Below are 16,830 nucleotides of genomic sequence, written 5' to 3' on the forward strand. Positions count from 1 at the left end.
AGATGCCATGGCAGAGGTGACAGAAGGTTTCTTGTCTCTGACAAGGCCTTTCCATAATCTGTTGGCGGTGATTGGGCAGCTTGGCTGAGGGCATCGTATAGCTCCAGGCTACTTCTCTGTACTCTTGCAGTTTTTGCATTCCATAAATAACAAGGGGCAGACGGAGGTAAAGACAATGAGCAAGTGAGGACAATGTGGCAAGGAGGCTGAGAGCCTGAATAAGAAACAGACAGTTGGTTGTCCTGAAGACAAAAAGAGCCAAACGGTGATTTGTTGTTCAGAACAGAGGCAGATTGGGGATGAATAGTAGCATGACATTGGGAGAACAAAAAAGGAAAACACTGCAGTAGAGAGATAACGCTCTCCATATAAAGGTATGGGGGGAAAAAAGACAAGATGCTCTTTTTTCACCCTGAAAAAGGGTTTAAGCAAATTTACTCACATCATTCTTGCATTTTTATGTGGTTATTGTGCAGGATGTGCAGGAAAAAGTAGCAACATCTCTTAGCAGTAAAGACTACACCTTATTAAATTATAGAAAACATTAATTAGCGTATCAAAGAATGACAACATGGCACAGAATGAAAGTCAAAGTCAAATTTTATGTATGCTGTAGGTCCACTTTTAATCATGATCCATTTTTTAAACAGTTTTATTATGTTAAATTTACCGCTGCAGTGTGGACTACTCAGTTAGAATTCTTCCAAATGTAAATGGAATACTGTCCCACAAGGGTAAAGTATGTTTAACTAAGTTGCACTCAGTGCTGTAGGCCATCGGAGTGTGCTGATGTTTAGCATCTTATATATACTGTTGACATTTAAATTATTAATGAGAAGGCGATTAAAGTAAAACCAAAAACAAACTAATGTAGCAGTCAGCTGAAAGAAAAAATTCTACAAATGAGCAATAAAAAGAACTACTTATGTTACATACTGTATATATGCATTCTTACTTATGCTCATGTAGCTTCTGTCACAGTGGCTGGCATATGGCAGGTTGTCTTCGTGTATTTGCATTTGCTGTTGAGAGGTTTTGGTTTTGTAAATTAATTATAATTAGATTTGTATACATGGTTCATGTCCACGGAGCTCTCACCAGCCACTTTACGTACTAGTTTCTCCACATCAAGAGCTTAATCTCTAAATCAAACAAGAGTACTATTTTCCTTTTTTTTTATGTACTTATTCCTCTTATTCCTCAGTCTGACCTATTAGAGAGAATAGTACCACAGGGAACCATAGGGGCAGGGGAAGTTGCAGAGTTTGCAACGGTGGAATGGACCCTTTTGGATGACATGTTTTATTCATTCAAATATGTACACAGGGAGCATTAAGAGCATGCATGCATAGCACTGCTACCTCCATACAGTAACGCAATGACATTGCTAGGTTTGTTTGGGTCAGTGAACAAACTGGGGTTGAGTATGATCGCTAAAGAGGATACACTGTGCACACATGACACTGTTTGCTGTGCAAAATGACATTCATCCATGGTACTAGACTAATAAAACACAGAGCAAGAATATTCAATATTTCAATTTTGGGAAACCAAACTTCTCTTTCATTACTTTTCCTTAATAGATAGGTTTTATGACACATCATATACACAGGATTATCTGTTGTAAAAAGGGTGATATCAAAGCAAATCTCATGTCCTCTATGCTGCAGAAGATTTGATTTAGATTACTGGTTTGTCATTTTCAACAATCTCGCTGCACAGTAATTAGAGGAAGTGTTAAGATTATCCTGTTATGCAGGGACATTTAAAATGTCTTGTATACAGTTGGAAAGGAATATTAATGTGCACACAAGGTACAGTATGTGATAATATGAATAGTTTATTTTATGTGAATATTGTAGTACAGATCATTAAGTACTACAACAAATATCTATAGTCTGTTATGTCTTGCAACATCATTGACACCTGACTATAGTAAAGTCACAAACTCGAACACCTTAATAAATCAAGCTTCAACGAGTGTCACACAGAACTACCTAGTTAAGAGGTGATATGGTACAGAGCTGAACTCTGTCATTTGCTTTGCGGCTTGTTATAAAGTCTGTCATTGTCTTATAAATTCCTAGATAAAAAAAAGTAGTCAACCTCGTCAGATGAGCTGCAGTCGCTCTTCTTTCCTGAGGGAGGGGTAGGTGGTTGAGCAGCTGACGCCTACTTGCATCCGGTCAGGGCCATGGCCCAATACATTCAGTGCACTCAGAACTTGAGGCAAACTGATTAATTGTTCGTCTTTTTACCGATCAGTTGTCCAACCAAGGCTGTCCAACTGTGGAATCAGTTCAGCAGCATGAGTAAAGTGTGCTTGACCCTTTGTTATTTTATGGGCTTTATGGTAGGGAATCTTTCTTGCAACAGCCCATACTTTAAAGACTCATTGACTTGAACCCAACACTTCCCTCTTAAATGAGCGAGTGCTGGAGTTGACATGGTCGAGGAGCTTGTGGCTTGATTCCTCACCATTTCACTTATCTCCGGTAATTACTTTGCCATCTTGTGATCTGATCTGATCATCAATTTGATCTCACAGGTGTAGTCTTGTTTTAATGCTCTGACCATTCTACAGTGAAATTTGATAAGACATTTTATTACAGGGAAAAAAACAATAAAACACAATATAAAATATCCTTTTGTCTTTATCAAAACATTCATTATGATCAAGCCGGCAGCATGCAGTCTAACTATGTAACAGGCACTGTGTAACATCCTGCGCACTAGTGAAGGATTAAAAAAATGAGGCTAATTTTATAAATTCTAGCACAAACATAACTGCAGTTGAAAATTCTGTCAGAAATAAGTGAAGAAAGGGCTGAAAGGGGGAAACTAGTAGTCACTTGCTGCCACAAACATATGAAATCTGCTGCTTGTTTCTGTGTTCTGAGTGTTTGAAGATGTTATTTCATGGCAGCATTAGGGAAAGAAACTCTCACAAAGAAGTGCTCACATATATCAGCACTGTATGCCACATTAGCCCGGAGCAACAGCTATAGTGACTTCACTTCAACATCAGAGCCAAAGTCTGTTTGCAACTTCAAAATACATGCATATAGATATTCAAGTTGTGATCTCTTAGTTACAGCTTCTCAACTGCTGTCTGGCACACAGCCCAGTTATATAAGTACCCACAGCATTTCTGCTCATGTCAAGTAAAAAAGAAAGCACGGAAAAGCACAATAATATTGTGTAATTATGTTCAACTTCTCTAAATGAATGTAATGGGAAGGTGCTGGCCTATAAACCTGACCTGGCATGTAGGTGTTTATTATTTGTGGCTGACCTCTACTATGAGCGGACACAAAGGTACAATTCTAGTCAGAAACATTTTCATCATAATTTATTTTTATGACAAATACAGAGCTATTTACCTGCCCAATCTAAAAGCAATCTCACGCTGAACAGGGCAAAAACAAAAACCTACATTGGAAATAGAGTGAGCAGAACCAAGGCAACTCACTGTTGTTCAGTGCTATCTTTTTACATAAGGCAACATATTAGATGGTAAAGCTACATGTACTGTGGACATGTCAAGTAAAATATATTTGAAACGAGATCATGACTTTCAGGTTAAAGTGATGACTCAGCAAAAATTCAAGGTTGTGTACATCCACATCAGGTTAAAAGTGACCTGTTTAGCTCCCCACTATTAAGGGACCCAACATAAATGCAGAATTCCTTTTCAATTCACACCTGCCTTAAATCCACACCTTATCAGTATCAGCAGATCTGTAATATCTGTCCTGGTCATCTGCTCAGTCTGCATTGCAGACACTTCTTACTTGTTATGGGGGCTTCTTGCCAATAGTCTGGTGTTTGGCAGTATGGGATCATTGTCCTGCAGCATGATGAGATGTAGACACATGCGATATCTGTTGAATGACACAAAGTGTCTTTGTTGAACTCGGGTTATGGCTATGCAGAGCTGTGACAGATTTTTTTAAGATTGACATCTGAAATAATGTTCACTAACTCTCCAAGGCACCTTTTTATAAAAAGCATGCCCTGAGGATGGAGAGCACATATTGCTTTACTAATATGAGGGTTGTCTGTTCTATGACATGAGTCTGCAAAGCATAGTTCAAAAGACATCACAGCTTGGTGATCAAAATCCTATCTTTGCTGACATGCTGGAAACACATGGCAGGAAAAAGAAGAAATTGCTCAAAAACAATTTTAGACTTCTGTAGTAAGTTTAATTAACACTTTTCAAATGCTTTGAGTCATTAGCAATTACTATGTAACTTAAACTGTGTTACCTTTATTCTCAGAAGGAACTCCGTTAAAGTGTTCCTTCAATTATTTTAGAATAGAAAGGGTTGTTCCAAGAAAGTGTAGTCTTTGTTCCCCAGGAAAGGTGATTTAAGTGACCTGGAACGTGGCATGGTTGTTGATGCCAGACGGACTGGTCTGAGTATGTCAGAAAACTGCTGATCTACTGGGATTTTCACGCAGAACCATCTCTATGGTTTACAGAGAATGGTCAGAAAAAGAGAAAATATCCAGTGAGCGGCAGTTCTCTGGGCGAAAATGCCTTGTTGATGCCAGAGGTCAGAGGAGAATGGCCAGACTGGTTCGAGCTTGTTACAACTCAGGTATGCAGAAAAGCATCTCTGAACACACAACACGTCAAACCTTGAAGCAGATGGGCTACAGCAGCAGAAGACCACACCGGGAGCCACTCCTGTCAGCTAAGAAAAGGAAACCGAGGCTACAATTCGCAGGGGCTCACCAAAATTGGACAATACAAGATTGGAAAAATGATGAGTCTCGATTTCTGCTGCGACATTCTGATGGCAGGGTCAGAATTTGGTGTAAACAACATGAAAGCATGGATCCACCCTGCCTTGTATCAATGGTGTAGGCTGGTGGTGGTGATGTAATGATGTTGGGGATATTTTCTTTGCACACTTTGGGCCCCTTAGTACCAATTGAGCATCTTTTAAAAGCCTTCCTGAGTATTGTTGTTGACCATGTCCATTTGTATGACATTATTTTCTATGGTTTGAGTATTTGGGAGTGTTACAACCCGGCTCACAGGGGAAAGAGAAGCAACACAAAACCCAGTTGGTAATAGGTATAAAGTTGTTTATTGTATCGTAAATAGTAGAAATAATGGTTTATATGAAGAAAAAAACACAAACCAAGGAATGGGGCCGATGGGTGCTGTCCAAATCAAAAACAGAATATAACAAAAGGAGGACTCTTTATGAGCTAATCAGTACAAGGAATTATCCACTTGAAAGTAAAAGGAAAAACAAAACTGGCTACCAAGGCCGACTAAAGAACCAAAATACACCGGAAACAGCACCCCTGCACCTAGTGTTTTTAACAATACAAATGGCTACCAGCAGATAAACCAGCAAAATCGGTGGCAGTATTAGATCTAAACCTGACCCCACTTCTAGGCTTTCAAGATTAATAGCAGTAGGTCACAAAACAAAACTGTCGCACAACAAACGACCACTCTGTGCTATCACAAGGTTCACACTCTACAAATGTTCTTACAACAAAGAGGCGAGCTGCCACTAACAGTCAGCTGCCTCGACTGACAGACGGGCCGGAGCTTTATAGCTGGTGGTTCCTGATTGGGCGGCAGGGATTGGCCAGCTGCAGACAAACCGCACCAATTAGGCTAGAGAGGGTGGAGCATCCGTGTGGACAGGAGCAGGCCGCTCGGCAGGCAGCCTGGCAAACAGAAAAATTAAACACAACAAAAGAGGCCAGAGTAGCGGCCGTAACAGGGAGTAAAACATCGCAATCCTTTCTTTATCTTGTAGTAGATCAGTAATCTGTAATATATTCAAACATTATCTTGAAATTGAAATTCATTCAAGAATTTACCATAATTTACAATGGTTTTACAATTAAATATGAGTGGAGACATACATTTGGATAAAATTGTAATTTGAGAAAAAAAAAAAGAACTGAGCCTCCGAGGTAACCTGTGGAGTTTCTTTGTGAACAAACTAAATTATATTTACACACCGGATTACCAGTGTTACCAAAATGTATTGTGTGTTAATTTGCATTGCTACGAACCATGTTTTCTTGCTAGCAGTCTTCTTCCACACTGCGTTTTTATATGTATTACTATGTTTCTTTACTGCCACCGACTGTCGTTCACTGGAACAGCATGAAGCTGGAAGCAGAATTGTCTATTGTGTTGCTCACCTGCTCACACGTGCATGTTATCCTACAAACAAAGACTCGTAAGACCACTTGTAAAAACTGCTTGACCCCACTTTCTCAATCCAGGAAAAATATTGTCCTGTCCTCTGCAGAGTGGTACAGAACTCTCAGCATAGTGTTTTTTTTGTTTTGTTTTTTTTCATTCATTTGGCTTAGGTGCTGCGCAAAAACAGTTATGTGCTTCAATTGAGTCTTACAATGGTAGGGGAAATTCTTGATAGGGTATGAGAGAATTGTTATGTAAGACTGACAAAACATGTTGTTGTGACTAAAATAATATTTTGTACAGGACGGAATAGTTATATAAGGGCAGCAATGATGATGACAATGCAGGAAATAACTACATTTATTCCTGTTAGGATCACAAATATGCACAAAAAATGCTGAATTAGTTTTTACATAATCTTGCCTCTCTGAGACTCAAATTTCAGTAAGTACCGTAACATTCAGGCTCTTACTTTCAGAGACAGTATTGTTGTCACACATGAATTTATAAATGGATGGACTAGGCCCTCACATAACTTATGGTCTTTTTCATGCGTAAGAAGTAAAAGGGAAATATGGGCGCTTCAGTGAAACAGACTTTTTCTTTATGGATGGCATCATTTCAGATCATCTGTTTCCCTTGTCATGTGAAAATGAACCGTATTCATTCTTTTGTCTGATACAGTCTGAATTAATTAAAATGAGCCCAATGGAAATGTTGTTGGGGATGAATTAGATTTTAACTATGTTTGGAAGTTCCGACTGTCCCACAGTTACTTTCATAAGCAACAGATGTGGTTGATACATTGTGATGCATTTCTGGGATATAACAGTTTTCATTTGAGATAAAGTCCAACAAATCTCATTAAAATGAAAGATATTCACAAAAGAAAATGGGAAATATAATCATCTGTAGTGCGTTTGTCACAGCATATGATGATTCTGATTAGACTTTATGCTCCGATGACCATGCAGATCTATTATGTATTAATATTGCAATGGCAGTATTTCCATTTCAACACAGCCGCTTTCCAGACATTAACTTGGCTAATAAATGGGCTGAATGATCATCTTCCTCCATACATCCAATTCATGGGCTATAAGAAATACATTTCAAATGCAAACATTACACTATTCTGAACTTCTTGCCTCAGTTGGTAGCACATGAGTGTGTAAAACGAATCCTGGATTTAACCATTGAAGTAGAAGCCAAACACCCATTCTACAGATGATACTTGAAAATTGTGGCAATAGTATTATAATTTTTCCGTTGACTTGTAATCCAGGGGAACAGGATTAACCCTTTAACATTTTAAATTTGTAGGTCTTCCATGTCTGAAGAGAGGATTTACCATGAGCCATATTTTCCCCCAACCAATTTCTTTTCTGTATGTGTGGGCACCCTTAAATTTGCACTGGCTTTTTATCATGACAAATTGGTTTTCCTTGATATGTTATTAATTACATGTAGCTATGGAGATGAATTCACCAACATATACTATGATCGTAACTGTTTCATAATTGGATTTCCTAGAATTATGTAAAACTATAGGAAGTTGGAAATGTTTTTGTATCTGTACTCTCAATTTCCTTCCTCCCTTAGTGGAATACCTCCAAATCACCCTTGACATGCACTACCGGTCAAATGTTTTACCTCCATTTTTTCTAGTTGTTCCTGAAATTTAATTTCTCAGTGCACTCTGAAATTAAAGTGTAGATAGTATTAAATAATAAAGATTTTAAAAAAACTAATTTGGCAGCTAAACATTGAATGTTCTTTCTGCAATTGAAATGAAACATTGTTTGGAAAGCTCATCCCAACACTGCTGCAGAAGTTCCCACGAATGTGTAGGGTTTAAGTCTTCGAATGTTTTGGGTCATTATCTTCATGTCGGATGAACTCCTGACCAACCAGTCTGTCTTCCTCTTTTACTCACCTTTTTCTCACCATTATGATAGCAATTTATAGTACTACTTCCTGCAGTACAGCATTGTCCTAAAAGTGCATCAGAGTGTAGGAACACAAGTTGTTCCAACGCTACCTTTGTGCAGACAGAGGGTTTGTAAGTAACGAACTAAAGTTTGGGCACCTGGAATTGTTTGCATGAAATTTCAAGGCTTCATTTACTTCATTTCCTGAAGGAAAGCAGGAAGTTAACCAATCTCTTAATCCCTGAGAAAGGCCTGTTTTTTTTAATGAAATTAACATGGTTTTTCTCTTTTTGGTGACCTGAACTTCACTTGACTTTGGGCAGGTTACTGCTTACCTTTGCACTATTTAAGATTATTCACTGGACTTGAACTGCGTGAATTTCAATAAAACCTGGACAAACTGGGGAGTAAAACTTTCAAAGGGGTAGTGTAGTCTGTGTGCTGGGCTGTTCTGGATACTGTAGATTTTTACTGGCTACAACACTTTTGCTTCAGCAGTGTGCAGATCTCTCCAGCACTATCTGTCTCTGATGTGGCATTTAAAAACCTTGACTGAATCCTGTGTTCTCTTTGTGTTCTACAGCCTTTGTGCTGTGGCCTACATACTGATTCTTGAGATTTAAAGCCTCCCCAAAGTATTCTGCCAGGGTCCCAATGGGAAATGTGACCGTGTTTACAAGACTGCTCCAGATATTTTATTAAACAATTATTATCTCAATCACGGGTGTCAACCAGTTTAAACAAATTGAAGATAACTTTTTTTCAGTATAACATGCTGTAGAAATTATGGGGCCAATCATCATTTCATACTGTTTTAATGTGAATGTTGGCTATAGGGGAAAAAAAAAACCCAAAAAACAGTTGTTTGTCTGATCTCGGGGCAGTGGAGTCTAAATTTCTGAGCATGAACAAGTTGTTTCCAAAGTTTGCAACACAAGTCATCAGATGAAGACACAGCTTGTAGCTAGATGATTGATAATTAATTGAAGAGCAACTTTTACCCAGTTGTTTTTGAGATAAATTCCTGTCTCAGAGCAGATTGTTTTGTTCAGTTCAATTAAACTGGAAGTACATAAATCTGAATGTAAAAAATAAATGGTTTCGCAAATCAGCCATCATACACAATTGATGAACTTACTCCACAGTGTTTGGGGTCTCTTGTTTGTTGCTTTGTAAACGAGTTTTTCATGTTTGCATATGAGTGAATTATTTAAGAAGAGAGATACAAAACATGTGTTCCATTTAAGGTTGGACATCCACACAGAGTTTTATATCTCGAGGAGCATATTGTAATGTTTCATTATTTCAGCGCCTTACATTTTCATAATGAAACTGTCAGTAGTTCTCTTTGAAATTAGTCTTAACTATATCTGCATCTCTTCATTGTCTTGGTAAACTGAGCCCGAGACAGACCGGTCCTTTGATGTCTCAGCCTGTGAGGCTTCAGCATTGTAATGAAACTGTATTGCATTGTCTCGGCACCAAATGTTTGGCATGACGGAAGACAATACTAATTCTAACCGAGGCATGCCTGTTTCCGCTGGTTTCAAAACTGCTGGTGCTTTTTGTTTCCCAAGAGAGTTGCAGGCACTCCCTCACAGAGCCAAACAGCTTTCATGCCCATCATTTATTTAGCGCCTGTTGCCTTCAGGGAACTCCTGAGAAATTATGATGATGAATGCAATCAAGAAACAGGAAATATATATTTATAAATCTACCTTTTTCATAGTAATTTTAATGTCTCTTGATCAGGAGTTGAGGGCAAAGATTGATTGAAATGCTGTGACAAAATGTCAGAATGTTTTGCAGAACTCCCTATCTATACATGGACAAAAAAAATGCAAAATCACAAAAAGCACTTTGGTAGTTAAGGGAAGTCTTTCAAAGGATCACAAAAGGCACTCTGTTTATAGTGGGTAAATACCCATGTGGTGTTGAAATGTTTCCCCTATTCTCCCTTTCTGCTCTGAGTCCTTTATTATGAATAAGCATGAATGTTTTAAGACTGATAACTAGTTCAACATGCAGCCAAACAAGAACATTGTTTTTGTCTCTCATTGAAATTTAATAAGAAGACGAAAGGATGAGTTTTTAATGCACTATATGGATTATATTGAAACAATAAATAACCTTCTAGAGTACAGTTTAGGACATTCCTTTTGGGGTATGACAGCAGTGTACAATATGTGAGTCTCGCTTGTGTTCACGCTATAGTAAAGAAGAGGATCTGAAATGGCATCGCAGGAAAAAGTAATATGAGGGTTGAGAGCGTGCATACTATCGCACCATTTGTAGTCTTGCTAAAGGGAAGGAAGATGATAGCACAATGTGTGATAAGTCTCAAGCAGTTAAAAGAAGGTCTAGTTGAAAGTAAAGTTAAAATTCAGTCGTAGAGAAGAAGTTCATTTAACTTTGTGTTGGAGCAAAATGCTAAGATAATTTGGATGGACACATTCTGTACATCCACTAAACTGTTTTCATGAAAACCTTTATGTCACAATATGTGCTGTCCATAATTTTTTATTATGGGAGACCCTGACATCCTACCTGCCCTGTTGTAGACAGGGCAGGTAGGATGTAGACTGACTCAGAGAGCTGGATTCTCTTCAAAACTCAGTTGATAACATAACATACACATTGACACAATAAAAGCAACACTTGTGCTATGTAATACATCATGTCTGCAACGGATGCTGTCAAAGAGGTGTTGGCTCATCTCTGGAATTTTTGACTGCATTGCAGCTATGTTGGATTGCACTGTATCGGAAGATTAAGTTAATATTGTTTAAGTGTGTGGAGGGAGAAGCTGATGGAAACCAGAAATTATCGTTGCACTGCCCCGTCATTTAACGATTTTCTGAAATGCCCAGTAAATTCAGGAAGCACAGCAAACATCAGTTACCATTTAAATCAGTAAAACAGTATAAAATAAAAGTGATATTCACAAATATAAATAGCTGTTGCAAGTGGGAAGGATAGAATGTAATGTCCTCTGACGAGCAGCTGAAGGTGTGATTTTTAGCTAAATTATGGGAGTGTATTTGGTTGCCAAAAGAAATGGAAACATGCCAATGTAGCATTATTCCAACTTCTGTGCACACACCAGCATTTGAAGGTATGAGATCAAAAATTTTCATGAAACCAGATTTTATTTAAGTCTATATTGTAGTCAGCCATATTTCTTTAAAGCTTTTATGTGTGAAATATGTGTTGTGAAAAATGAATGGAGCCAAGTGTTTGTCAAGGGCGTTTGTTCAAAGTAGCCAGAGATAAACCATTTTAAAGTCAACAGTGATACTTGCTGGTGTTGTGGGTGAAATAAACAACCACGACATGCCTAGCATATGTATGACCCCAACGGATATGTCATCACCTGAGATAACCCAAACAAAGGAATGAATTTATGAAGGCGTCTATTAATAAAGTCAAAAAAATCTGGGGATCAGATGAAGTAGTACCCCCAGAACACACATTCATACAAAAGTCTAAATATCGTGTTTCTTCACTAAGAAAGGACAGACCCCATCTCAGTGCAGTAATGGCAAAGGGCAAAGGTGAAGATCTCAAAATGACCAGACAAACCAATGTAATGATACAAAAGAGAGAGCTAGAGAGAGTGTGTGTTTGTGTGCGTAGGTGTACAGGCACATATAGCCAAGTGTGAGCCCAGTGGTAATTTAGCAGTTCTCAGCAGGTTGTCTTCAGGGAAGAGCTAATATGGGCAGTGTGTTGCTACGTGCTAAGTGTGTGCGTGTGTCTGCGTTTTTGCCTTTTTGTGTTCCTGTGTTTGTGTGTATGTGTCTGTGTTTGGCAATGTTTCATTTCATAGTGAGAGTTCTGCTGACCTTGGCATACTCAAGATTTCATCCCAGTGGCGTCTCATCCCTCTCTTCCCCTTCCCTTTCTCCTCGTCCTCTCACCCATGCTCCTCCCAAATCCCCTCCCAGGACTGTGCTGTTCTTCTCCCTTTGTGATTATGAGCCAGAGTGGTACAGCAGATCCAAAGGAAAAGGTGCCAGCGTGTCTATTGTTCACCTGACTAATTCGACACAAGGCTGTGATTAAAACGGACAGGATAGTGGTTAGTCTCTCAAAATGTGAATAACACAGCGTAGATGCAATCATTAAGACGGTTACATGTTGAAAATGCTGTCAGAAATGTGGAAATGCAGTGAATGGCAGATTGAGGTTTTTCTGTACTTGTTATTTTTCTCTTCACGTCAAACACAGTCTCATCAAACATAATACACGTGTTACAGTCAAAAATAAAAGTTAAGAATTTGAATGTAAAGTATTTTGGAACGAGCACAGAAACCAAGAGCTTCAATATTGTTGGATCTGTAAAAATTTTTTGCTAATAAAACTTAAGCATTCCATATTGAGCGTAAATTGTTTTAAAACTGAAAATGACAGAGTTTTAAAGTGCTTCAGGTCGACAGCAGTAGAAGTCACCCAGTGCCGCTGGTAGTGTACCTGCGGGGAAAACAACTGGCAAAGCAGTTCAACCAAAATGACAACAAGTGCCTTTTGTGTTGTTTGTAAAATGCCTGACACTGTATGTACAGGTGTACACACCGAATTTGTACAAAAATGTCAATGAAAAAGAGGCAAGTTTCATTGACATTTTTGTACAAATTCGGTATGAAGTGGGTTGATGTAATTCCAGATGGAGTTGGGCCTTATGTCGTTTTTCATTAAGTATATGTATTTGTATTTCATAATCTCTCTCTATCTATTTCATCACATTGTAGCAAAAAAATTATGTGACTCTAATATTGTCATAAAGCAGACCTGCTCATCAGTTTCTAGCATTGTCTGCAGTGATCTAATGCAACTAGTGATACTTGTATTAACATTAGTGCAAACTCTACAATAATAACCAAATCTTTATTTTGTCATGGAATACATTATCATAATGCCCAACCCTAACTCTGATGGAAGGCCATCATCATTTACCAGTATCTAAATGCTACACTAGTTAAAAAAAATAGGATATGTTGTGACTGGCGGTTTTGCAAATGACTGGAAGCTATAACGGGTGCAGATTGTGCCTCAGTATATCTCTTTTTTTCTTTTTGCAAACTGAAGCGACAGTATGGCTCTTGGATCTATAAATGAGCGTGTTCAGAAGTATTAAATAATATTTTTGTCTTTTTAAAGACCTTTACTGCTTTACTGAGTCTTGAAGGATATTATCTCTTAATAAATCAAAACACTCATTGAAATCAAAATTTGAACACCTATGTTATGCATTAATAATGTTTTTTACATCTTAATATACAAGGAAGCTTGGATGGGAGTTATATAAGGTCTTGGATTTACATTTATGTTTTAGACATCCAGCTGATGCACTTATTCAGTGTGATGTAGAGTACAATGAGTAGATGACACAAGCTTCCTACGTGCTGACATTCCAAATATTTCTGATGTGTCTGTCTTGTGGAATAACACAAGTCATTCATATTGTGTGTCCTTACAGAAGTCTTTCCATTTTATGTTTCAGACTGAGTCTGTGTAGGGACCTATCCGCTCTCCTGGCAGAAAGCAGACATGTTCTTTGCCTCTGTTCCAGTATGGTAAGTTAATCTTTTGTGTCTCTATTAGCATGAGTAAATGTGTTCCTCGGGGAAAAACAGCAGGGCTTCATGCATGACTTGATATAGATATAGATTTGGCCATGAATATTCTTAGAGCTTTAAATAGACACAGGTCAAGGATTGACAGTCACTACCTGCTCAAAAGAAAAGCTTTTCTGAAAATAAGAGTCGCTGTCATTTAGGGAAATGGGTGTGGAAACCAAGACTATTTAAGCTTTCCTCCTCTTGTTTATCTATACATATTTTGCGAGGAAGAGAGGGAATTTGAACACTGTTGGAACTGTGACATGATGTGTCACTGGTTGTGAAAGAGCTCCTGGTATCCATGCACTATGTCAGATTCCCTCTTGAAAATGGTAGTTATATACAAACGCACCCGCAGGTGCACTGATAGTGGGTGAATCCGTGGGTGGCTTTTCAAAATAGGCCAGCAGAACACACTGTTCTTTTCATATACTGCTTTTTTGAATCTGCTGACAGTCAGAGCAGAATGCTTTTGACATCTCTTTGTCAACTCAGCATTATAAAAAGATGTTAAAAAAAAAAAAAAAAAAGTAATGAATGTTAGAATTAAGGCTCTGAGTTGCTACTGTACATCCCTCTTGAAGCGTTTCAATCCATAACATTTAGTGCAGCCATATGCTATTTAGTCATTTTGTAGCATTGGAAATGTGGTTGTAATTCAGTTCACTCATAACGTTGTAGGATTATTGCTGCATAGTCATGCAAGTAAGTGTACTTCTATACAGGCAGGGTTGTTTCACATTGTAGTAGCATTCTACAATACAGCGATGCACACACTGATGGAACTCTTATTTGTTTTTCAAAAGCACTCTCAAAACGAAGGCACCAACACTTGCAACCCTAAGGGCTAAACATGGGTACACAAGGGTTGGTCAGGGTTATTGCAGCACTGGGACACAAATACAGAATCATTAAAGCTATTCTCATCTACCAATCTGTGTCATTGTGCTTAACATGATAAGGGCAGCTCTCAGTTCCATGCCAACTCCTGTGCGATTCAGCAGTCCCAGATTGTCCTGGCGAGGTTAAGAGCAGAGGACATGGCACAATGGAACGGAGAGCAATGAAACATCATGTAGCCAATTATTGCAGCATTTTTTGTTGATTATCATTTTCCCCATTTTTAAACAATAGAAGTGGTAACTACATTAATACTGTTTTTATTAACAACATGAGAAGGTTGTTTTATTTTAATTGCCAATACAACTAATCAAAGACAGGGTGGAAATGTTGCTTGAAGTTTATGGGGATCTAGTAAAAACCTGAAAGCTCTGGGGAGAGTGACGAAATGGGAGCAGACGTTGCTGTTACAAGCCTGCAGTTACTGGTATTGTGTTGACAGTAAAAATGATCTATACCAACTGTAGCTTTTCAGACAGCTTGTGAGTCTTTGAAGACATATGAAATGCTGAGTATGGAACGCAGAATGGAGGTGCAAGCAGCAATTTATCTTCCACCTCTAAAAGAAAATCACATTTGAAATATTTGTGCTGTTGCTACTATCTTGGACATGGTCAGGTTAGACTACTAAAAGGTAAAAGGAAGGAGGGATCATGTTCAGTTGAAGATGTTTGATGAAATACACCCCACAACACATCAGAAAATCTCAGGAGAGAGAGAGGTCAACAATGTGGCTCAAAAGCTTTTTTTCTATCATCAAGAAAGACGTGTATTTGTCATTTATCTATTAATTTATAGTAGGGCACATTTTGTAATTGTGTATCCTGTGATAGCATCCTGGATTTTCTGGGGATGGGATGTCAAATTTATTAAGTTAGAGACCCAACCTTTAACCTTTTTAGTACCTCAAAAAATGTTAACTGGTAACATAATTAATAAATAACCTGGTTGTCTGGATTTATTTTTGGTATTGAACTCAGTTTAATTTTCACAGATACTGAGTCAAGTATAGTTGTTATATGTGATTTGAGCTCAGATAGTTACTTGAAGGCTATCAAATAATGTTAATTGCCAACATTTGTGTTTTGATGCCAAAGTGGCTATGAATAGAAATAAAATAAATTGGATTTTGTGCATAAACAGATTTGCTGATTTAATTTGATGATCTAAGTGACAGAACATCAGCGTTTGGGGATTCTATTAAAAGATTACTTGAGGCTAAGGTGACATCACTTAAAGCTGCCAAAATGCTAATATCTCCAGAAGTTGGTGGAGCTCTCAATTTATTTGACAGTCTATGCCCAGTGTATGTGAAAGCAATCTGAGTCTATATATATCCTTGGCACTGGTTTTGTTAAGTAATTTGTAGTACTTTTTATGCCATTAGAGGTAGTGCTTTGATCTTTTGTCACATATTTTATTTGATACTCTTTTGCAGCCAGAGTCAAGAAAGCTTTTTTTAATTGAGAAATAAACTTTATACACCTAACCCTACTCAAGAGGCATAAAATGTGACATTTTCAAAAATCTTTAAGTGCTCACACATTTAGATCGTAGGCCACATTGTGCAGTGTGCAGCAGGTATCAAACATTTAAACCTCAAAGATGTATCTGTGTTTTAAGACTGTAATGAGTCTCATTCAAGATGTCTCTGGCTTGTCACAGCTCAGGAACTGGAACATGATTTCTCAAATTGATACATGGAATAACGGATTGTGCAGATCCTCAACTGACAGTTTCACTAAGCTGCCAGTGCTTGTGAGTGATGCATGCTGAATCAGCTATAATTTCTATGCAGCCATTGAGAAATTGTTAGCTTGGTTCCAGACCTTTGAATCACGGCCCGCATCTCCAGTTTGTGCAACGATTTAAAAAGGCCTGGTACTGGGCCAATGACAGCTATTTCCACTGGCGTGAGAAACAATTAACCAATCAGAGCTTTGTGTATAACCTGTACATCTTTAACATGACAGCAGTTGTAATGCTGCCTTAGATAAGCAAAATGGAAAGTTACTGATTTTGCTAAATTATTGTAATTATGTGGTGTAAATAAGAGTGCCTTTTGGGCATTGTGGTCCACTAGTGGTCTGGTTTGAGTCTGCAATGGGACCTTCGCTGCTGTCACCCCCCTCTCTTTCCCATCATTTACCCTCTCCTGCATACTATCTATTAAACGCAAAATGCCCTA

At 38.2% G+C, this 16,830-nt stretch overlaps 1 protein-coding gene across 6 annotated transcripts in view; it reads left to right on the forward strand.

Annotated features, from left to right (window-relative positions):
* The window catches only part of lingo2 (leucine rich repeat and Ig domain containing 2), a 200,907-nt gene that overhangs the window by 27,743 nt on the left and 156,334 nt on the right, over positions 1-16,830 (forward strand). For all 6 annotated transcript variants that reach the window (XM_056382300.1, XM_056382303.1, XM_056382299.1 and 3 more), the window contains one exon: positions 13,625-13,697. The gene's annotated coding sequence lies outside the window, so the exon portion shown is untranslated. The remainder of the gene's footprint in view (positions 1-13,624; positions 13,698-16,830) is intronic.

This window comes from Seriola aureovittata, chromosome 8 (genome assembly GCF_021018895.1).
Source record: "Seriola aureovittata isolate HTS-2021-v1 ecotype China chromosome 8, ASM2101889v1, whole genome shotgun sequence".
Taxonomy (NCBI): Eukaryota; Metazoa; Chordata; class Actinopteri; order Carangiformes; family Carangidae; genus Seriola; species Seriola aureovittata.